This window comes from Crassostrea angulata, chromosome 7, assembly GCF_025612915.1.
Source record: "Crassostrea angulata isolate pt1a10 chromosome 7, ASM2561291v2, whole genome shotgun sequence".
Taxonomy (NCBI): Eukaryota; Metazoa; Mollusca; class Bivalvia; order Ostreida; family Ostreidae; genus Magallana; species Magallana angulata.
In genome coordinates, this window is record NC_069117.1 from 47,371,805 (window position 1) to 47,396,156 (window position 24,352).

The 24,352-nt window shown below is 34.9% G+C and overlaps 1 pseudogene; it reads right to left on the reverse strand.

Moving 5' to 3' along the window:
* Positions 1 to 2,695: 2,695 nt before the first annotated feature.
* Positions 2,696 to 22,126, reverse strand: LOC128192467 (protocadherin-1-like; annotated as a pseudogene).
* Positions 22,127 to 24,352: the final 2,226 nt, after the last annotated feature.

A 24,352-nucleotide genomic window follows, 5' to 3' on the forward strand; every position in this document is an offset into this window, starting at 1 on the left:
ATCTTAAATAAGGCACAACCGAGACATACTTGTTCAAGCTAAAGAGAGATAACTCTTATTTTTCCTCTATGGGTCAGTTACTTCTTTCGGATTGTGGAGTTTTTCTTTATATATAAACTATTACAAACCTTCGCAATAATTAGGTAGCATCTCGGTACATTTCAAGAGATCGGAAAAATCCACTAAGAAAAAAAAAAATACACAAAATTTATATTTGAGAAAAATGTATTAAGAATTAAACACGTTCAAAAGTTATTTTACTTAGAAAATATTATTCAATTAAAAGAATAAATACAAACATAAATTAGAAGTTTAGGTTATTACGTATGAAAATGAACTTCATATGCAATTGCTTTATAAATTTCAAAAATTATTTTGGGTATACTGACATGTGTAAATATTGATTTTTTTTTCGACTTGAAAGTGATAGATAATCCTTATATATGACTTATATTCCCTTTTATACACAGATTTTTATTTAGATTTCAAGTTATGTACATTTATCTTTGATTTTTTTGTTGTATTTTAATTAATATGTAATTTCATGATCCCTAGTTGAAAATGAATGTACCATTTTCTACTCTGAACTTATCTCTGTAATTTTTTAAGACGTGAATGTAGAATATAATAGGGCTTCTCTGTCAATCAAAGACACATTGGGGTATAAGATATATAAAACTAGCTTGTAAACATTACAAAGGGTGTGCTCAATAAAGATTTACTATGTAAACATTTTATGTGAAATGTCTATTTAGATAAAGCTATTTAAACAATGAAATATTTTCTTTGGTGATTCATGCGGGATATAAAGGTGGCGACAACGCAGAAAAAATACATAACCCGCGTTAGCGTTAGTAAGTTATGTAATATTTTCTACAATGATCGCTACCTTCATAACCCGCATCAATCATCAAAGAAAGCATTCTCTTGTTTAAAATTACACCTTTCTTCTAACAAATTAATAAATATTGATTGTAAAAATTAAGTAAAAAACACTACATTACTGTTAATGTACATCAGTATATTAGCTAAAAGAAAAGAGCCAAATTGTCTCCTATGGGGATTTGAGTCTGGTATCATGCAGTCCGTGATTTTTCTTAGGACGCTGTAGGTTTATAACAATCGATAAACTTAGGCTGGCTATAAATTCGCTATTAATTTCCGTAAGAATTGAAGATGTAAGAGTTATCTCCCTTAAACCAAGAAATGCTGCTTCTCTCAGAACTGCCGTCTGGTGCCACTCAACGGAAGAACAACTCAACAGTGTCATCCTAATAATAATAAAAATAACACAGTATTGATGTACATGTACATGCAAATCTATAGTATAATGTTAGGAGATCTTGTATTGGTTGCCAGTCATCTCGACACATCAAAGGGCCATGCACTAGGGAATGCTTATTATGCAGTTTCCGTAGGACAACAATATTGACGATGCAACTCCACATATTGTTTCAATTTTCTATGAATAATAAGAATGCCAGTGAAATAAATAACCAAAAGCTTGTAACATCAATTGCCTTCGATGGGGATATTTCTTTTTTCAGTATAGTACCAAACAGGTAACGTGTCCTAACGAAGTTATTCCGCTTTTCTAATGGACGATGGACAACTAAATAGATGCTTTTTCGGGTGACTAAGCCTACTATGAAGGATTTTTTTAAATAACTTTTTATAGAAACCTTCAATAAAACAATATGCCAATGAATAATTTTTCTGCAAAACGCAAAACGGTACAAATTAATACTCACCATTTATTCCCTCTCCTTTCTCCCCCCCCCCTCTCTCTCTCTCTCTGAGATGACAGAGTAGAAACAGACAGATGCTGCAATTTCTCAATCAGCGACAACTTGTCGAAGTTACACCCATCGCCGCCTTAACACTCAGTCTGTTGAACTACTCACTAAGAGCTTCTGAATCAAACACGTTTTTCTGTTTTATTTACTCTTTATTCATCCACGAGTTCGTCCATTTGTATAAATGGTTTACATGCTGGAAAACGACTCCATTTATAAATGATATGCTGTCCGTTTCTACCTTGTTGATATTTTGTGAAATTCTTGAACTGATTTTAAATTAATCATCATCTTTTCGTCCAATTATTTTATATTGTATCCTTTAATGACTGTTTCCTTCTGTTTCATCGATCCATTCAATTAAACTGTTAAACCAAGAAAAGAATTGTCGTTACTTGAACATTTAATTCTTAACCCCCCCCCCCCCCCCCCCAACAAAAAAAATAGAAAAATTTTTAATCAACATTTTATTTATTAGTACATGGTGAAATTATTATACATTGAAAAATCCAATTTTTTTTTCAAGTATAAGTTAATTTATATCGACTATGAGTTTTCGTATACGTTTAGTCGGAAAGTGAAAAACCAGTTCAGTTAATGTTACCAAGAGAAACCTTGCTTCAGATATAAGTTGGAAGAATTTCTGTGTTCTGAGAAGTTCACAGAATCGTGATTGGCAGCCGATATATACACGTGCATCCGCCATCTCCTTGGTCTTTGAAATCCGAGAAAACTGTGAAGACTGACAGAGACAGTGGTACGACTGTTCTTCCTCCAGAGGGCGCCGGGAACCAGACGAAGGTTGCCTCAGACGTGTCAGACCATGAGTGAAATCACGCAGGTCCCCCCTTCCAGGAAACCCCTCTCCTGGGGGCGTGAGAAAAAGGCAAGGCACAAAATACACTGGTTTTATTCTTTATTGATATGTATAATAAAAAAAATTGCAAACATTTTCATACATATATAAAAATGTATTTCATGGAAAAAGTTCAGATCTGCAATGTATATATAACACCCAGCAGTTGTGTATCGTTAACAAAAAAACATTGAGCATTACTTGACACGAATGTCAATAAACGGTAAACAATTTACATACATCAATTAGCGTGTCCAACTTTACAAACTCTGTACATGTACATAGATTTCACAAAAATAGCACCCTGATAAAACAGCAGACCCTGTATACTGAAAACAAAGAAGAGTGTTTGGGTGGATATTCTGGTTCTTCTTAGATTATCTATACCACTGCTCAACATTGTGACCTTTACTATAAATAAGTTTCTGTATCAGATGATGAGATAGAATGTCTGTATTTTCAAAATAAATGATCGGCAAGACTAGTGAATAAGTTTGGTCTCGATCTCCTTTTCGTGTTTGGTTCAGGGTGGGCCCGCCTTAACATTTCACCACCGCTATCTCGACCGAAGGACAGGTTTACAGTCTGAAAAAGACAGATGTATTAATAAGACATGTCACTGATTTCTGTCAAATTACTGGAGATACACTAGTGATAAATCTTGGTATCTGATATCAGAAACACAGAGAAGCAAGTTCATCCATTGAGCTGTCTGTTACTTTCTCTAATTGATAGCTTCTGCCAGTGAATGAAAATACTGAATGAAAATTTGCAGACATCTTACCTATTCACTCTTTAGATTTCTTGAAAGAGTTCCCAATTTTCAATTTCCTTTTGGAGTTTTCCTCTCGGAGTTTCCCTGTTGACCAGAGCTAGCAGTTGATTGGTTGGCAGTTGAGTTTCAAGCAAATAGTAAAGGGTGGGGATAACACCATCCCTGAGATCAAAATCCACCAGTATTTTTGTTTCAAAGCAGATAAAAATATTAAGTTTACTACACAGTATACATATTCCAGGACGGATTTGAACAAACTGTATTGTGTCGTCAAAAGTTCACAAAATTTTGTGTCCATTTTCTTTGGCCACTGCCGGAATCACAAGAAAAAAAAGAAACATTTGGGGGAAGGGTCAGACATAAGAAGGGAGGCAACTCTCGGACTTTGTGGATTCTTGAGAATGCCTGTTGATTCCATGTTTCTTCTCAAATGTCTCTCGGGGTGTGAGCCCTGTATAGTCTTTCTTATTGCTAGCACTATTGTCGGCCTTGTTGGAGGCTCTAGTTCCTCCCCGGTCAGGGGGTGTGTACACTGTAGGGGGAAACGATGAAGCCCGCGTGTAGGGATTTGATAAATTGTAGGTTTTTTCTTCATCTGAAAAATCAAAAAGTTTTCCTTATTTATAACTATCTTCATATACAATTACTTATTTCATTTTTGTAACATTCTAGTTATGGAGATGATACATATATTTTAAATGCTATATTTCTAAATTTGTTGAATGTGTCTACAATATGTATACATGTGTATTACAATGCAATTTTGGATATTTTTTACATGGTAAAATTTTACTAATTTTTTAAAATTGACTATATTGTAGAAGTAATTATTGGTTTTGAAAAAAAAAATGACATAATAACAGCAGGTTTTTTTTCTGAACAATAAATAACACCTGATTTTCTTTTTATGAAGACGTTTGTGATTTACTGCTTTGAAGGGAGCAGCCATTACCTGGAGCGTTTGAGGAGTGGTGCATCTCGACGTCACTCCCCCCTCTCCCACTGTCACTGGCCGTCAAATCTGTGGACGTGTCACTACTGCTATCGTGGGAACCCTTCAGCAGGTTATTCTGCAAATAAGACACAAGTATAAATTGATTATGGCCGCTTTCATGTCCTAATCAGTGAGTTTGCTCATTACTAAGCCTGGACAAAAATATATTCTAATTTTATTTTTTGTATGTTTTCATGTTTTTTATTAGATTGATATTCAAAAGATATCTCTTCTATCCAGCTCAGTTTTCACATATTTGATGTTAATTAAACCTTGTTAAAAAAAATCTTTTTGGCCTCAAAAAACCCCCAACTTCTAATCTATCTAACAAGACAGAAAACATCAAATAAACAACGATTTGCAGTGAACTCAAAGACTTCCTTCATGAACAAATTACCCATATAAATAATCGGAAGCTGAGGAAAACCAAAGATATCAGCTTGTAGATGTGGTATTTATCATGGCATTGCTCTTGGAGAATGGTAATTTTAGGAAAACATGGAGATAGGGAGGCTTAATTATAGGATCTCCTCCTGGGCTAATTAGAAATGGAGGGAATGAATCCAAGTGATTGATAACAGAGACAGGTGTTACAAGGTGAGCTTTCAGATGAAGCAACTGACCAATCACCTGATATAATTATATCAAAACACGGCCCTATCCCAGATCAACACATTAAAGTTGATTGATAAACATCCCTGAGAATATTGTTATCAGAATCTCATGTAGATCATACATTATATAGAGGTACAAATAGAAATTGTGTTTCGCACTTCTTTATGACACACAATGTACTTTGTAGGAAGTTTTTAATTAAATTCGTGGGTTGAAATACGGTGCCATTTTTGTTGCTTATTCTGAATCTTTTCTTCATCAAATATTTATCTTGTTGCACCATGCAGTAGTATAATTATGTCGGTCCTTTTCACGGCAAAATTCACATCTGTTGGTATTGTTATAGAAAGGCAACATGACGATCCATGAATTATGGGAACAATCGTAATTTCAAAATTAAAATTCAAGGCCATTAATAACAAAGCATCCAAAATAAAGCAACTCGGGAACTCTCAGTTTTCAGTTCATTTAAAAGGAATTGTATTCGGAGGAAACCAATCAAGTGAAAGGGGATCCCCAGCGATTTAGGCCAATTTATTCCATTTTTCTCTAAATGTTTGAAGAGTATAATGTATTCTTTCAGTTTCGTTGGTAATAGATCACATATCCCCCTGGATTTGGTACAATTAATCGAGAGGGCTGGAGCAGTTCGCTTGTTCATTTACCTGGCTTAATGTGGTAATTATACCCACTAGATGACCATTAGCCATGAACTGAGGGGCGGGGATAATAGAAAAACCCTGCAGGGATGGGGAGGAGGTCAGGAATTAGGGAATTTAATGGCCGCCTAATTATAGGTCAACAATCAATACATCAGTACCCTAATTATTGGTTCTCATCTGACCTTCACAAAGTAACAAAAACAAAATGACAATTTCTGCTCCAAAAAGTTTATCTCTCTGTTTTTTTCTGGGTCCTTTTGGTCAGCATGAATGCTTGGATTTGTGGGTCATACAGGGAAAATTGGAGAGGGGAAACTCATGTAGAGAGGAACGGACATCAAAGCTAATGGCTGTGTTCTTAAACAGACTACGGTGATTGAGATGATTTTTTTTTTCAACTAATATTCATTTTCATAAATGTGTCAAAAAATCATGTACAACTTTTTTTCAAGTGCTAGAAAATTTTTGGGATATTATGCATTTCCTTTTTAATAGATTTATCTGTGTACTAGTAAATTGTAAACAAAAAAAAAAAATTGCTGCAAAGAAAAGTTTGTGCACACAAGTATATTATAAACAGGTAATTATATATTACATATTGGATGCTTATATTGTACCTTTCTATTGTCTGCATTTGGATTGATGAGGAACTGGTCAAAGTGTTTAAGCTTGTCTTGCTCTGGTCCAGGGTGGTACAAATTAAAACGCTGTAATTAGAAATACGAGATATACATTAACAATTATAGCAACAAAACAATATCAATTATTGAGTGATAATTTACACACAAGTGTTGCATTGTGTATACAGTACAATATGTTCTGCTTAACAATCGAGTAGAGATGACAAATGTTAAATGTTCAAATTTCTTCCACTATCAATAATTCAAAAATGTTTGACAAAGGAAGAAATCCAAGTATGTTTGAAGGCATATTGATTGTGAATAAAACTATTATAATGAAACATTTATCAAAAGCACCAGGCTACAACCATGAAAATATAAAATCAAGTCGACAGTTAATGTGTGTTTCATCAGCAAAATTTCTGATGTGCAGATCGAAATATGTCACCATAAATTCATATTGATAAAATATGACTTAAGATATTTCAACAAAAAATTGCATATTCGACAAAATATATGCAGCATTGAGCTGATATTAAAGACGGAATGAATCATTTTTTAAATTTCTGAATTTTCACGAAGAATAAGAGAGGGTTTAATTAAAATTTGACATATTCAGTCGACTTTGTAAATGAAGTCCAATGTATGAATCACGTCCGTCTCCAGTTTCCCCGATATAGTGGACGACAGTGGGTGCCACTGGACCATGTCACATTGACATCCCATTATAGATTCCTAGCCAGACAATCGGTATGGGAAATGCATCAAAAAGGCACACAAGATCAGACATTTAAATTTCTCATCATATTTCAGTAAAAACAAAACATAGGTGGGAAACCTAAACCACAAGAAGGCAAAAAGTTTAAGAGAACTATTTGGGCATATCAGAGAATCAATTAGTCATTGAAATATAATATTCTTTTTTGACCAAAACAACATACATGTATTATACATTTACAAATTTAGAAACTGGGACAGTTTTGAATTTTGAGGGGCTTAGTGTGAGAAAATTTACACTATATCCCATCATTTGTGTTGATCAAGGACTGTTGAATAACTGTTAAAATCAGAGAATGACATTAAATACCCATTTGTAGCAAGTGTGTAATTTTGTGGAGAATAGACATTTTCTGCATTGTTAGAGCCTGTTGAAAATACACAAAACCCGTAACATTTCCCCTGGGGTCAGTCTGTAACACACACAAATCTGTGGCCATGGAACAAAAGGACTAGGGGATAACAGTGACTTATCCGCGAATCTCGTCATTAGGGAGTTGAGAGTCCACTAGATTTACATAACTGATAACACGCAGGGCCGGTGTGATGGTGTCAATAAAGTCTCTTAGTACCAGCACACAGCCAGTTAACAGTCCAGAAAACAAGATACAATCACCTAGTGTTACAAAGACACTCTGCCCCCCATCAAAGTAGCAGATTTTTCTCATGATTTCCCTCACTAGTTTTATCCATTAACCGGTTACCATGGCTAAATGATGGCAATCTAATTCGATTTTGTGAATAAATCATATCTTGATTAATAACAATTACCAGGTTTATTAGTTAGAAGTATGCCGAGAGAGTGAGTTAAACATTATAATGGGGTTATTTCTATTTTGAACTTCTGATTGACATATCTAGAGGACCATCTTAAAATATTCAGTGAAGTCCATATCAACCTGACTTTTTGAGATCAAGAAAATAAAAACCTTGAAGTATTTATGATCAGACATTCTACCGGTAATTATGTTTAATGGTTCTTCCCTATAAGCATTGATTTCCACCAATTTTTACGCCAATCCAAAGGATATATGATTCAGAGAGTGAATTTATCAGATAAAATGCTATAAGTATCAGCAATAAGTACCTGGTCATCTAAGATGGAATGGCCGGAGATGTCCAAGGACTTGTCAAGGTCATCTTCCAGGGAGAAGCTGACCTCCTTCTTCTTCTTCTTGCTGAGGTCCTCTGGGAAGGTCGGGGTTTGATTCTGGTAGTACCGCTTGTCAATGCCCTGGAACTGCTGAAGATTCCTCATCTTTTCTTGCTGAGCTTTCCTCTCCCGGTTTTGCCTGTCATTTCTGCGGATGATGATGATCACGGTGATGAGGACGGTAGAAAAGAAGATGGTGATGATCACAACAATGACGCAAATAACAACGTATTTGTTGTTGGCGTCGTCATCGGAAAATGGCTCCATGGACATATTGGTGTGTGTGAGCATCACCTCCAGAACACAGGTAGAACTCAGAGAGGGCTCCCCTTGGTCAGAAATAGAAATATTCAGCCTGAAAACAGAGTCCTTTCTTATAATAAAAGTATTGTCATAGAAAAGCTCTCCTGAGTTGGAATCCAGCTTAAATGTCTGATGTCCATTTCCACTGAGGATCTGGAAGCTAAGGTGGCTGTTTCGTCCAGAGTCTGCATCATAAGCTTGAACAGTCGTGATGAGAGAACCAATCTTGGTTAAGTATGGAAGACTGACGGTATGGTTATACTCATCTGGGAAGACACATTTTGGAGCATTATCATTGGTATCAATAACATGGACTATCACGTTGATATTCGTTGACTGAACTTGTTCGCCTTGGTCTCTTGCGGTCACTGTGAATGTATGGACCCTTTTAGCTTCATAATCCAAGGGTCTCCTGGTGAATATGGTCCCATCACCTCTTATTTCAAAGGTATCATCGTTCACGGTATACAAGATCTGACCGTTCAAATCAGTATCAAGGTCCACAGCATGGACCGTGCCCACTTTAATATTGTTCATGTTTTCATACACGTTAAAACTGTACTGAGTGACATTGAATCTTGGGGCATTGTCGTTTACATCCTGGACATTAACAAAGAGGGAGGTGGTGCCTGTAAGAGGGGGGTTCCCTTGGTCCACGGCCAGGACCCTGACAGTTATCTGAGGGGTGGCCTCCCTGTCCAAGGGACGGCTCGTGACGATGACTCCAGAAGTGGAATCGATGACCAATCCATAATCACCATCCAAGGAATACCTGATTACTGCATTGACTCCAGAGTCGGAATCCTTGGCAAGAACTTCAGCCACCTTCATGCCTGAAGGTTTGTTCTCCGGGATGTATGCCTGGTAGATTCTCTGGACAAACTTGGGAGCATTGTCGTTGTCATCCACAATGTTAACAGTGAATGATTTGGTGGATGACATAGAGGGAGAGCCTTGATCCTGGCAGGTGACAGTAACTTGATAGGACTTCACCGTCTCGTAATCCAGGGACGACTTGATCACCACCACATAACCACTGGATCCCATTTCTTGCAGCCCAAATGCGGGATTTGATATGGAGCAGTCCACCAGTCCGTTTTGACCAGGATCGTTGTCCCCCACCTTAATGTGGGCAATGGAGACATCCTCTTTGGTTCCCTCTTTGATACTAACAGACTCATTTCCATTTCCTCCCTCAAAGAATGTTACGTGCATGTAGGGAGCATTGTTGCCAGCATCTAATACATTTATTGTAACTTTAGCTTGAGACACTCTTACTTCTTCACCATGATCAAATGCCTCAATGAAGAATTCATATAGATTCTGTTCACCATAGTTCAACTGAGAAATCACTTGAATTTGTCCAGTCTCTGCATTAATACTAAATTTGGATTTCAATGCCTCTAAATCAGATCTCAAACTGAATCGGTAAGAAACTTTCCCATTATCGAGAGTGTCTTTATCTGTTGCAACACACTGTAGAATATTTGTTCCAACAGTCACATTTTCTTGGACAGATTTATTATAAGATGTATGTGTGAACACTGGTGAATTATCATTGATATCCAAAATATCCACGTTAACTGTCAGGACTCCAACATTGGGAGTGGATCCGCCATCCAGAGCCCGGATATTGAACTGGTAGTAATTCTTGATCTCTCTGTCCAAAATCTGCTTTATCACAACACGGACAAAGAAACTCCCATCCAGAGATTTTGTCACATTCAATCCAAAGGGTCCGTTTTCTGGTATGATCTGGTAAGATTGAATGGAGTTTATTCCCACATCTTTGTCTGTAGCACTGTGAATTTTGTAGGATGTTCCAATACTGCTATGTTCAGGAATAGCAAGACGAAGGGAAGATGGCTCGAAAACTGGAGAATTATCATTGATGTCTTCAATAATCACTCGTACATTAAAGATTTTTGTGTATGAAAAAGCTTTCGACCTGACAGTCACTGCAAGATCTTTCTGACAGTCAGCTTGGAATTCACAAACACTCTCACGGTCGATGGAGGTGTTAGTCCGAAGTTCACCAGAAATATTTCCAATATTGAACAAGTTTTCTGGGTTTGTCAGGAACTGGTACCTCAGGGAATCAAACTGGTCTCTGGAGAGATCTGCTGTTAAATTGAAAGCATCAGGAATACTCCCAACAGAATGAAGTCTGGGTGTATCCTCCTTGATTGTAAAAGTCACAAGACTCTGTGCAATGGCCGAGGAGAAAATACTCAGCAGAATGTATAGCATCTCCATGGTTTTCAGGCTTTTATCTTGTCATTTCTGTAAAATAAAAAAAAATTCCATGAATAAAAAAAAATCAAAATCTTGAAGTGATTTTTGTTGTATAAATTGTGAGACAGTCTTTTACCAAAACTAGGGATTATTTTTACTTCTCATGACCATGCAAGGAGAAGTCACACTGTTTTAAAAACATCCCTGACACTCGAGGCAGACCAGGGTTAATGAGCTGATGAGCCTCATGCTGATCGCAGAGTGGGCTATAACCAGTGATCAGGCCTCGCCACATGTCACTGCGGACACAATAGGGCCGGGTGTCTCAATGAATACCTGGGCCCAGGTGTGTGTAGGCAGTCAGGTAAATTCGGACTGATAGCATCTAACCTACATCACTGATGAGTTTGATTGAATAATGCTCTTCTATTGATTTTACCCTTATCACAATCCAATTGCTCTTAATTGATTTAAAAGATTAAAAAACTGGTTAAAGGCTTAAGTTCCAATTGTTGTTTTGTTTTGGGAAATTTCTATTTAAACATCCATGCACCTGTGCTGAATGTTTGAAGTTTACTAATGATGGGAAAATCTCAGCTCTGCCTTCTAACCCCAGATGCTTATGGGATTATAAAATTAATTCGTCAATAATAGATGAATAATCAATCAGATTTGCCTCATCCACACAGACATAGGTGGTCAATGACCAGCCATCAATTCTATAGTCAATTTTATGGTAAATTTACCCAGAAGTGTGTTAGCACAAAATTATGATATCATATTCAAAGCACTGTAACCAAATCTTTAGATGATGCAAATGATCCAATTATCTTCTACATTAAGTTGTCAACCTTGAAAAAACAAACCGTGAAAGAAATTGTCTGTGCACAGTAGCATAGAGTGTAACTTTTCATAGTAATCCATATCAAAGGCCTCGGCCATCTTTTTGAACATCATCCAAATCTGACCACTCAATATTTTCTTATAATTTAGCCGTGACAATAACAGACAGACCAAATATTTATCTTCCTGTGCGGGACAAATTATCCCATTGTCCCTGAGCAGACAATCTCAAAATAATGAAGACCAGTTGTCCAGCATTGCAAACAGGTACCCCCGTTTCCAGAATCCCAACTACCTGTAGGGAAGTCAATATTAGCTTTGCGGTGAAGAGCCCCCAGAGTGCCCTGAAGTGGGGGGTGTTCCAGCGTCATTCCTCTCCCCCCAGACATGCAGGGCATTTAATAATCTGTTTCATCCACACTTGATGTGTATTGTTTATTTACAAATTTTCCCTGCAGGTAAATTAGTCAACATTTCACCTTTGTCAAACTAATGACCACAAACTGGCCGTTCTCACAACCAAGAAGCTGAAGTAGTTGTGGGCAAATATTATTAGTTAAACCATCTAGAAACATTCTCATAGAAAAGAAAATCTTTTCTTTGTCAGAAATATTATCATAAATAAATCTTAGAATTTAGATTGTAGATAAACTCATAGTTTGGAATTAAACAGTACTTGATTTAAACGAATGTATTCATGAATATATATTAAAGGTTATTTTACAATGGGATAGAAATTTCAAATATTAAAGGCCCGCTAAAAAGTTTGAAAAATATTTAATATAGGCCTGTTATATAATAAGTACAGTTATGCAATTTCCATATGGTCCTTCCTTTATACCTATGTGACCTTTGTCTTGACCCTTTACCTATTACTGGCCCATTTCTGGAACATAAATTCCCCACTAGTCACAGAAATGACAGTTTTGTCAGACCCCTGGGGAACGTTGGCCATTTATCAGCTATGACAAGGCAGGACAACATTAATTGATACTTATGGCCACACAATTCAATTACTGCACTGCCCATTACACAATTCTGACATCTCCCACAAAAGTGTCCGGGTCCTATCACTTCCCGTAACAAAAGGGAAGTAATTCTGAACTTCCCCTAAAAAAATCCACCTTCAAATATTGTTTTTTTGTTTTAATGTAACAATTAAAAAGTTTTATAAATGGCCAGTTTTTTGGCCATTGAATATTTACTTATCTTGAGATATTTATAAAATATATCTTTTTTTTGAAACATAATTATACACAGTCAAGCATGCATGAACACCTTTTTAAGAAACTGTGTCATGCCATATATAACTTTCAAATATTTCAGATGAAATAATATCAAATATTAATTAAATCACTATTATCATCTTAAGTAATGAAATGTGTAAATAACAATCAAATTAACATCTTCTAAATTACCTGCAAAATGATTTTTATCCCATGTGCAACTTTGTAAAATAAATCCAGCAAGATTATAGAATTTTAAAAAAGACCTAGTTGAACATTTAAGAAATTCCAAATGAAGATGTATCCGTTGTCCTGAATGACAAATGATGCCCATACTTGAACTGGCACAGGTAAAACAAAGGGTCGTGGGTTGATTTAACTGCCATTAAAGCTCTTCTCAGTCCCTGAGCGGTCGAGTCACTGATTCATTCCCATAATCCATCACTTCAACGGATAAAACAATCCCACCATCCCTGATTGAATACTTACTAACCAATAGTTAACGAAAAAATCCCGAACTCTTACTTTCCTATTCTTTCTTTATTAAATATCAGGCATAGATTTTCAATTTATAATTAACAAAATAAATTATCCTTATCTAGCAAATATTAAACAATTTTTCAAACTTTCAAAGACAGGCATTTCAAAAAAAAAAATTCCAGTTATATGACACATGGTGTCGGCATAAATAATGGGGCTCCTGATTATAAAGTAGCAACCCTAGATACCTTTCTCTCCAGATTGCCCAGCGACCAAACACCATCGGCTAATTCAAACTCATACAGATAAGATAGAAATCGGTGGCCATTGTCAACATAGTCTTAATGACATCAAAGCTGGACCCCGGGAAATGGGGAAATATGGGGATTTGTAATTAATTGTCCTCCCATTAATGCGCTGATTCAAAATTCTGCCAAACTTTGAAAGAGGGCCCAATATGGCACCAATAAATGTCCTCAATATCAGGCCATTTATTATTCTATCCAAACACATAGACTTAAAACTTTTTCTGATATTGACACACCCCAAGTTTATAGATGCAATGTTAAAAGATAACTGACCTCATAAAAAGGGGGGAGACCATTTTTACTCACACTGATTAAAATCTTAAGAGAGTGAGAGAGAGAGAGAGAAAAAAAATACTCTTAGCTTAAAAGGGGAAATAACTTGGGAGAAAAATTCCCATCGTGTGTTATGGCTACTGCTGCAATTAAAACCTTGCGTTAATGGCCGGAGCTGTCACAGGCAGGCATATTTCCATCCCCTTGAAGTAAAACCGTAGCTTTATGACGTGCAGGTGAGGATGGGACAAACAGGGCCATACACTGACCAGTAGTCATAATCTTCACACCAGTGGCTTTAATGACATATCATACATCTTCATAATTCCCTCCAAAGGAGGTTCAAAACAAACACTTCATCAAAAATGTAATCCCTACCATCAAACCCTCACAACAAAGACACTGTGGATGCATCCAAATATTTGACTTGGTTACTTTTAACAGATGGACCAAATATGAACATAAAATCTGGGATTCCATTTTGGGATGTCAAATCTAAATATGGTTCTTCTTTTCTCCTGAATACTACTAGTATTCTATACTACATGTCACACATATATAAAATAATAGTAAATCTACTTATTTTTATCAATTTTAATTTTTTTGTTGCTTTACTTTACTAATGTTTTATTTTAAAACAAAATTATATTTGGTAGTTTGATAATTTAAAATCTTTACTTCAAATGACTGAAAGAATTCTGTTCATTTATTTATAATTTCTTTGATAAAAAAAAAAATCGTACTTCGGAAAATTCATATAAATATTAATTTAATATGTGAAAAAATATTTTATTATAGAGAAAATTTCAGAACCAGGCAAATTAATTTTTAAAATAACCAAACAACTTTTTGTAATATGACACTTTTAATTCTGTACACTTTGCTGATGGTTTTGATATAAAATTCTGAATCATTTACCAATACTATATTTATACTGATTATCAGTGGATATATATGGACATTTTTTTTTTAAGTCAAATAAATTCAAACAAATTTGTAAATAATTAAACAACAAAAGATTAAAATCCAAACAGTTGAAATTTACAGTCATACCTGGAGATCATATCAGGGAAAGAAATCCAAGGCTCACAAAAATGCACCTGTGATGTCGGAGCAGCGAAACAGAAACAAATGAGCCTGCAGAAGAACTCCCATAATTCATAGCAGTAAACGCATAGTGACAAAATGACAACCCACCTGATGAAGCTCTGTGGTCAGGGGCGTGAAATAGGTCAGCAACTCTGACCCTCATTAGCAACACTTTGATTATAATTCATATGTAACTCCAATGAAAGGAACAGATTATAGAGAGAATATCTGCCCTTTTCTCAATCTGCATGGAGCTTTATCAAAATTATGCAACACTTTGAAGTGAGGTGTTGGAATGGAACCTTTAGTCCCCAAAATCTTGGTAAGGTGTGAAAGTGTTCAGGATTTCACACACCTTAGGTTAGAAAAAAACATGGAGAACCTTAAAGATCTAGCTGAGATTAAAGGTAGATTTCTTTAAATTAGGTGTATCTAATTCTACTAACGTGTAATAAACTGGAGAACGGGAGGATCACCTGTACAAAGCCATCCATCCTATAACAGTCCCTCCACAGGTGACCAGCAGGTATCCAAAGCTGGAAACAACACTACAAAGTCACCTCCTCTAAATCCCATAGTCTCAAGTCCATTCCAGTCCAAATCATTGACTAATCAAGCACATGCACAGAAAATATCAAAACTGTCTGCATGTAGACTTCCATGTCCATCATTGAAGGAGCACTAATTACCCAAACACAGGTGACATCTTCCAAAACAAGCACAATAAAAATGCCAGGGCCCCCTCTCTACTGGTCAGTCACAAAGAACAAGACTGACTAATTAATTAGGCAAGCAATGTTAATGACATCTAAAACAGGTAGAATTATTTTACAACACATTGTGATAAGGAAAGATTGCTGCCATATCCCTACCCCCTACGACCACAGAGCTAATAAAATTAAAATTATCAACATCTATTTAATATGATAATTATTAAACATGTGGTTTTTGTATATCATTTAATGTCTTGATCTTAGAAACAAAAAACAGAAATTTAAAGAGGAAAGTCTCATACAATTGAAAACTTATCTCCTATAATACATATACCTCAACCATAAAAATTACATTGAAACATTAAAAAACAATGACGTCAAAATAAATTTGGAAATGCTTGAATATGAGTGGAAAAAATGCCATTAACAAGTTTCTCTTGACTTGTAGGAAAGAACATTCTATTTCCATGCTTTCAGACCCTTTTTGAAAAATAAAAACAACTTACTGTGCACCTGTCTTTCAGATGAAGTCTCTGAGAAGTTATGAAATTCCCAACCTTCTCTGAAACCTTTTAATGTACAGAGATCTAAGACTTTTGAAGATTTGCATCAAACCCCAAGAAGTGGCTTCAGTCCCCATGTGTGCTGTTTGATTGCATACTTCACACCTTAGTCCACCCCAAGATTAGCCTGCTAACATATCTGTTGTTTTTTCAATGAATGGTAAATAAACACAGATAACTGCTAATCAAAGCTTTCACACTGGTCACAATGTCAGGTATGATAACATTCTACGGACATCAAAAGCAGGTACAGGCCAGTGATGTAGTCCTCTCACCTATATCTCACCTGTATCAAGACTGATTAACTGAGCATACACTTCCTTTTGTCTCCCTGTTATAAGATCCCTAAAGAACCGACGAAACTTTATCATTTGCTAATCCACTATCCCACAGAAACCAACCTTCAAATGATGACTTCTATTTCACAGAAAGGCCCAACTTCAAAAGAGGGAGTATTAACACAGTATAGATACCTTGTTTTGCTGAGATCTTGGTTTTCTGACTCCCGATACCTGTGTTAAAACCGAGGTAGTTTTGTAAAAATTTGACTACCGATCGAGCCTCCTGCAGCTTAAGCTTATGGAGGGGCACCTGACCATTGATGAAAAGACGCCAGCCACTTCATTATTATGTCAGCTACTCTAGGTATTAAGGGGGTCAATATTTGTTTAAAATCTCCAATGAGTTTACCTACACTGTGTAATGACAATGTATTCCAGCTACACAGATTAGGGGCCGAGCTGCTCTGTAGGGATATGGACAGAGATCAAATTGTACTTAACTATTTCCCCCATTAGTATTTCACATACCCTTGATATTACCTGTCAATAATAATTTTACAGGCCTCCTCCCTCTTTAAAACAAAGCAAAGATGAGATAAATTACTTAACAAAAAGAATTTTTTTTTTTGTAGCTAGTACCTAGTACATAGTTTGAACCCAAAAATGTTCATATTTTACAAATATTAGCTCAAATCATAAATCAATTAATCTACAGAATTTTCTCTAAAATCTAGAGAATGAAAATTGCCAAAATGCTGACAACATAAGAATAGATAAATATTAATAAGAACAAAGGAAACTTATTGAAGTAAGGGGAACATTTTTGGGTGGCTAATGCAAATCTAAAAGAGGTCTACTGTATGTTTGCTATAGGATATACTTCAAATCTCCTTGTTGAGATCATTTTTCAAAAACTTAAATCGTTTCAAAACATCAAATATATTCATAATACAGTTTTAAACGGAGAATATTTTTGTCCAGATAAACTTGTCTTTGGTGTAAGATCTCGCCAATTAAATGAAAGCGGAAAGTAAATATTGACGAGTTGATCCCTGGAATAAGAGGAGGAGGGTCAATATTTGGCGGGATAGAAGAAAAAAGGTTTGTAACAAATTGATCTCTTTAAATCCCAGAACAAACTTGTCACAGGAAATCGTCCAATCAAAAGAGTTCCCCTCACAAACACAATCAATGCCTGTCATAACTGGGGGATGACGACAAGACAGGGGAAGAGTCATGTTTCTTGAGTTCACCTGGGCTAAAACGATTTCTCCAGACTTGGGACTCTCAAACAAATATTTTAAAAATGAACACAACCATAAGATCCCTTTTCTGTCACTATAGAAGTGGTTTCAACTGCACTTGTGAAATATCTTAAATGCCTTTTCTAATGAACCTAATGATGATATCAAACGAATATCACTTACTTTTATCTGGAGAGAGGCTGGTTAATTATAAAAAATAAATCAGATCGCATTTCACTTCCGAATTTACGTCTACGAAAAGAAGTCTTTTTATGTCAGACTTTATACATTATCATGAAAAAGTAAATGAGAACTTAAAGAATTAATGACTAATATCCTCTTAATGAGCTGGCTTCTTTGTTTTTTAGTAAATTAAGAGATAAATGAAGCACTTTCTGTAATGAAATTTAGTGAAGAATATCTATTCCTGGTGAGAGAAAAAAAAACTACCCTTAATGCACCCTTAGTCTTCAAACTAATTTTCTTTCTGAAAACGAGAATAAGCAATCTCACTGAGTAAAAAAAATACAGGGTCATAAGTAGCTCTTCAATTTTAACATCTTTGTTATCTCTTAGTTGATCACTTTCCAGAATTGATGGCGTACACGATTGCAACACTGACCCAGGGGATGCTTCATTTTAAACTCATCTTGCAAAACGACTCCCTCTCCCCAGTTTTTTGAGAGCAACATGCCAAACTTGAGATTTCTCGAGAGTATTTGAAGGTTAAGCCTGTGTAATCTTCGGGGATTCAAGGATTCAAAAAACTTTCTTACTCTGTTATCTTACTATATCTCCCAGAACGAACAGGATTAAAATAATGAATATTGGAGATACATGCATCTCTTTTAAAACAAAAAAACATTGACTGAATAAAAAAACAATTTTAAGCAGAAAAATCATCAATGCATTAAATGTAATTTAAAATTACCACTAAAAGTAATTGACTTTAATATATTATAAATTTACCTTGCTAATTCTGCAGAATAAAGATCCTTAATATAAAAACCACAGCTTACTCTGCAAGTTTGGGATTAACTCTGGATCGGAAAATTGTTTAAAGTCAATTTGATCATTAAAAATATATCACTTTTCAAAAAGAATATAATATGCTTCTCACTCGTGCTGAACACTGTGCACCTCAAAGACACTCCTCTATATATATATTCGATGAGGCAATTCCGCTTAAGTGATCATTCCACTCCATGACATTAAAAATGATACCATTCTATTTTAAATGAAAAAATAATGAGAAGGAAAAAGCGGAATAAAAGATCAAAACACTGGCATTTCTAATAAAACTGCTGCAAGATTTATCCGTGTGACATGACAACTTTAATCCCCTACCTTTAGAAAACTTTCTACAGTGAAACCACTAGATATAGTGCTTCATCTACTAAGTTAATCCCCAGGAAGATGCAGTGGTATATTGGGAATTTTTGGAGCTAGTGTAACAAATCCCTAAAATATAGAGTTGCAGATTTAATACAGTTCGGGGGACCTCCCACTGCAGATCATAATTGGTGGAAAAGCAACCTGAAGCCCCCTATCTGTCAAATCAAGGACCCTCGGCTCATTGACCAAATACACAGGAGCGAACCAGGCCAAAAGTTGGTCCTTTATCTGCCCTCAACAGATTTTATCCCATTCTGATTGCTGTTAAATTTTTCACTGACTTTCCACAATAAAAAACAGAAACTTTAATTGAAAGCATGCAAAGAAATGATTACGATAATTGATTTATCCTGAGATTATGGCGATGGAGAGATACATGCATTAGACACCCGCTACTAAAGCTGCCATTGTTTTCCTCCGAGAAATTGTTTTTTACTCTAAGGAAGCTCAAATGCTTCTCTGACCATTTGACCTTCTGTCTACACAAATCAGTTCTCTATAGGACACTTATCTACTAACGTTAACTTGGTAATTTTTTTTACAAGTGTACAACCAACTGTATGCATCTCCAAAATGAACTCTAGACGATCAAAATACTTAAATGGTGACACAAAGAGGTAACTTGAGTAATACCAAGGGTAGGGGATAGGGACACGCTTCTAAGACAATGATGTATCATATTGTTTTGTTTGTATTTCCGATTACTATTGCCTGATGGGGAAGTCCGTTTTCTGAACATTCAAGCAATGTGATGTATGGATATGGAACAGCTTGGCATACAAACCGAGTGGTTATAAAATTAAACACCTCACTGGTATGAGGACAAATAAACTGAGACCAATAAAAAAAAAGGGGGGGGGGGTTAAATTTATTTTTCGAAAAAAAATACATAAATAAAGAGGGAGCAGGGGGCAAATGTATAAACATAATTTTAAAAAAACCCACAAATTTTAAATCTGAAATAAATAAAGATCTAATAATAGAAAAAAATTTAACAAGTACTTACATCTAGAAATAGCTGTTATCTCATCCAAGCATTTATGAAAAGTAATGGAAATAATAAAAATGTCCAACAATTTAGCCACACCTGGGCACTGCTAAATGTGCTGGAAATTAATTTTCAATGTGTCCCTGCAACACTTATTAAACTATTAAACAAATCCCTGGTCTATAAAATCATCATGTTCTACATTGCTAATTACTCTTGTCCATATGCTCTGGGGGCTAGCCCTATATGTATCAGATAAGAAAATCTCATTTTTCACTCTCCAGAATCCAGTTTCTTCAGAATGCAAGATTCAAAAGTGAAGTACCTCAGGCTAAGAGTTGACATGCTTGAGAAAAAGCCATTTCTCAATTTCAAAGGAACCTCTTAGCCTAGAACAGGTTTTGAGTATCTAAAAGATAAACTATGAACATGTTTACCAAATCTTGTCATCATCTGATTAATAATTTTCTGCCTCTTGTAAATACGGAGCTATCAGCCGGCAAACAGAATATTCACTTATAACTGTAGCTGCAGACATCAAAGACTTGGAGTCTAGAGGGGATTTCTGTTTTTCGTGGTTTTATCAAATAAACAATCACGATATAAAAATGTCCTTGTAAAAAAAGTATTTTCTAGTCATTCAGTCTAATATAAGAAATATCAGCCAGGAATTATCTTTATGATGATCGTTCTTTGCGGATTTTTCATAAGTTAAGAAAATTTCCCAAAATTTGCTGATATCATTCATACTTAAAGTTTACATTTTCCCGGTGACTGATAAAAATCAACAACATTGCATGAAATCTTCCTGAATATAAAGTCTGCGTAGGAAAAAGGAACAGATTAATTACAGCAAATGGACAGATAATGGTTATTTCCTAAATCCAAATCATATTCTTTAAAGTTTACATTTTTAAAAAAATTATAAGATCCATTAAATATTAAAACTAAACTATAACTGTTATGTATGCAGTAATTTACTATGGAAGTGGACAAAGAAATTATCATTTTTAAATCATGAAAGTGTAAATAGAAAGCAAACAAGTTTTTAAAAGGTTATGAATAATTAGAGGTCTTATAGCTTTTGTGAATGCCCGGAAGAGTTTGTAAATCTCTTGTCAATTAGCCGCATGCTTTCTTAATCCTTTAATGATTTAATTGTCAGAAACAGATTAACAGACCGCAAACAGATCAACAAACCATGAACATCGCATCTTAAAATGTTCAGAAATGACACCACAAATATCCCCACTAACTGGCTATTTCTTCTCATATTTCTCCCTTGTGGTCAATTCCCCATTTCTTGGGTTCACTCCCGAATTACCCTTGCTACTCTGGATTCTTGTATACAGGAGCACTTCATGAAAATTAGTAGCCTCATTATTCATGAAAAATGTTGAAAGATGGTTACTGCGTGCTCTAGAATTTTTCATTAGCTATCATCAATCAAGCCCAGCTGAAGAGGTGTCGAGCCTAATTAAACATTAATTATATATAGCCCGTAAAAGGTGACTATAAACAATAATATCATAAAGTGGATGGAACTTTTTTTTACTATTTTAAGTTATCGATGTAAATGAATATTAAAATGGTATATCAATAATGACCAATTCAACGAAAAAAAATTGAAAAATCCCAAAACGCATGACGAAAATATTCTAACCTAAGACAATGAAATATATGTGAATAATATATAAAATATCGCCACTTGTTTTTAATAGATTAAAATTAATAGCTAAATTAAAATTAATAATGAATTGCTTAAACATTTCAATAATAATAAACTCACCAAAAATTAGCAAAATCCCATGACCTGATGGCTTCACAGAGGGGCTACGTTTTTGTGACTGAACTCAAAATGTTACTGTGTCTAAACAAATCAACTTCCTTTGAAACAAAAGATTTCCCCCCAAATCTGTTCAACAGTAGGTGGTACCGCCTCAATGCTATGCATATTATATTTCTCGTATTTGTAAGAAGCCGATAAGGTACATGAGTCGATGCATTCACATTTATTTTATGAGAGCACCGAGGTTTTAAAGGTACTTATAATTATCTAACTCCGCATCTCTGATTAAAATCAGTGCTGACAACTTCATTATGTTTCCAGATTGAATATTAAAAAACAATGTCAAGAGAGCTGGTCTGTGTTTGTATACATCAATAACAATATTTGGTGACCCACTGTTTGATCCAACGGGAGCCAGGTCTGTTAAATGTCCTTTGTTTTGAGTGTGTTTACATGATGAAGGTAGAAGAATTCAGAGTCTGGGTGTATAGATACAGTGTCCCTAGAGAACAATAATCTTGGAGGACTTTATACTGTCTTCTTCACAATAAAGCCAAACATCTTCTCAGACAAACCACAAAACCTTTTGAATTTCTGAACAAAGCGATTTTGAAACAAGATGCTACCTATATGGACCAAATTCTAAAATATTGATTCAAGTTCAAATATGTTTTGATTTTTTTTTTGTCTTTTAAAGTTAAATGAAAATGACAAACAAAATGTGCTATTTAAGGAAGTTTGTCAGCAATGAAATGTAGAATGAAACAGGAATAAACAGGATCTGGTAAATCTTTTGTAAAATATAACATCTTGTAAAAAGAAGAGATAATGCAAGGTGTTGCTGCAGTTTGCGAAAAATAACACCATCAATTTGATGAAAAAATTCTCAAGGTGTTCTAAAGAGCCTACAGTATATAATGTACACCCCACCTTGTGTGATGTTAGTACAAAGAAAAACATTTTCCCGCAAATCCCCACATGTTTTAAACATTAGATAATTTCTAAGATAAGAGTTAATGAGAACGAAAATCAATATTTTTGGCAATAATGGCTTTTTCCTCGCAAAATCTTTCCACAAAATATTTGATAGCTCTCTTGTTAAAAGATTTATTTCTCCGCTTTCATGAAGCATTAGAATTTCAGTAATTATTGTATATATCTAAATCAAAGAGAAGATCCCAGTTTCATTGTTATGGCAATCCCATTTTCAACTTTACAATTACATAAATAAAAGCTGTATGGTTTTTAAAGCTCATCACATGTAATTAGATTTATTGATCGTTCTAAGTCCCTGACCTAACCTTGCATGCAGCATCAATCTAAGCTAGCTCATTCATTTTAACGGTCCATAAAATATCAAAAAACAAGCCAACAAAAACCGTTTCCATGGAGATACCTAACAAAGACCTCACAGGTAAGGTAAGAAAGTCCCATAACAACTGTTCCTAGAATTGGATTTGCTTGGTAGTGGATTATCCTCAGTCAAGCAGACTACCGTTACCTCAGCCATGCTTGACCATGAAGACACTTAAGATTGTAAAATAATGCCCTTAAACTGAGCATCTTAATTAATAATTCAAATCTAGTTTCATGAATTTTCCAATGCACAAGACAAAGGCTTTCTCTGCCCCTAATGATGAAGATAAGATAGCATGGGTTCAGAAGGTCAAAACTGGCATTCAGATTCACCCAGGGTATAAGTGTATGCAGTAACAAACTCTTTCATCATCTCATATAATCTATTCTTCAAGTGTTTAATTATTTTTTCTAAATTACTATTGACTATTGACATTGACAATAATCTTTAGAAATATGGTTATAATCATCATGTAAGTCTACTGTATTATGTATCGGCAAATCACATTTTAAAGTCAATGTAAATGAAAAGTTTGCAACATACACAAAATCCTTAATCCAAATGTGCATGCATTTCAAATCATCCAATATCAATATGTAAAAATCATGACATTCTTGGTTTGCTTAAAAAATAATATGAAACCTTTAATAAATTCCTATTTTACAAAATTTGCAATTCATCAGAATAAATTTTAATCCCAAATATCTTTTTAATATCTCCTTTATAAGACCATTTATAATAACATTGTCAAGATATCTGTCGTGTAAATTCTAACATTTATCAAGTTTTATTGTAATGCAATACTTAGTATTGGATTTAATTTCTTTCACTGAATACAGTCATTGAATAGAAGACATTTATTCATACATGTACTTTTTATACATGTATTTTTAAAAAGCAAACCATTTAAACGATTCATCATATCGGTCTAGTCTTATCAGATGTTTACATGTCATTCAGTTGTTGCAATATTGAAATGGTAACTAAAAGCCAAGGTATAATTCTAAAACAAAGAAT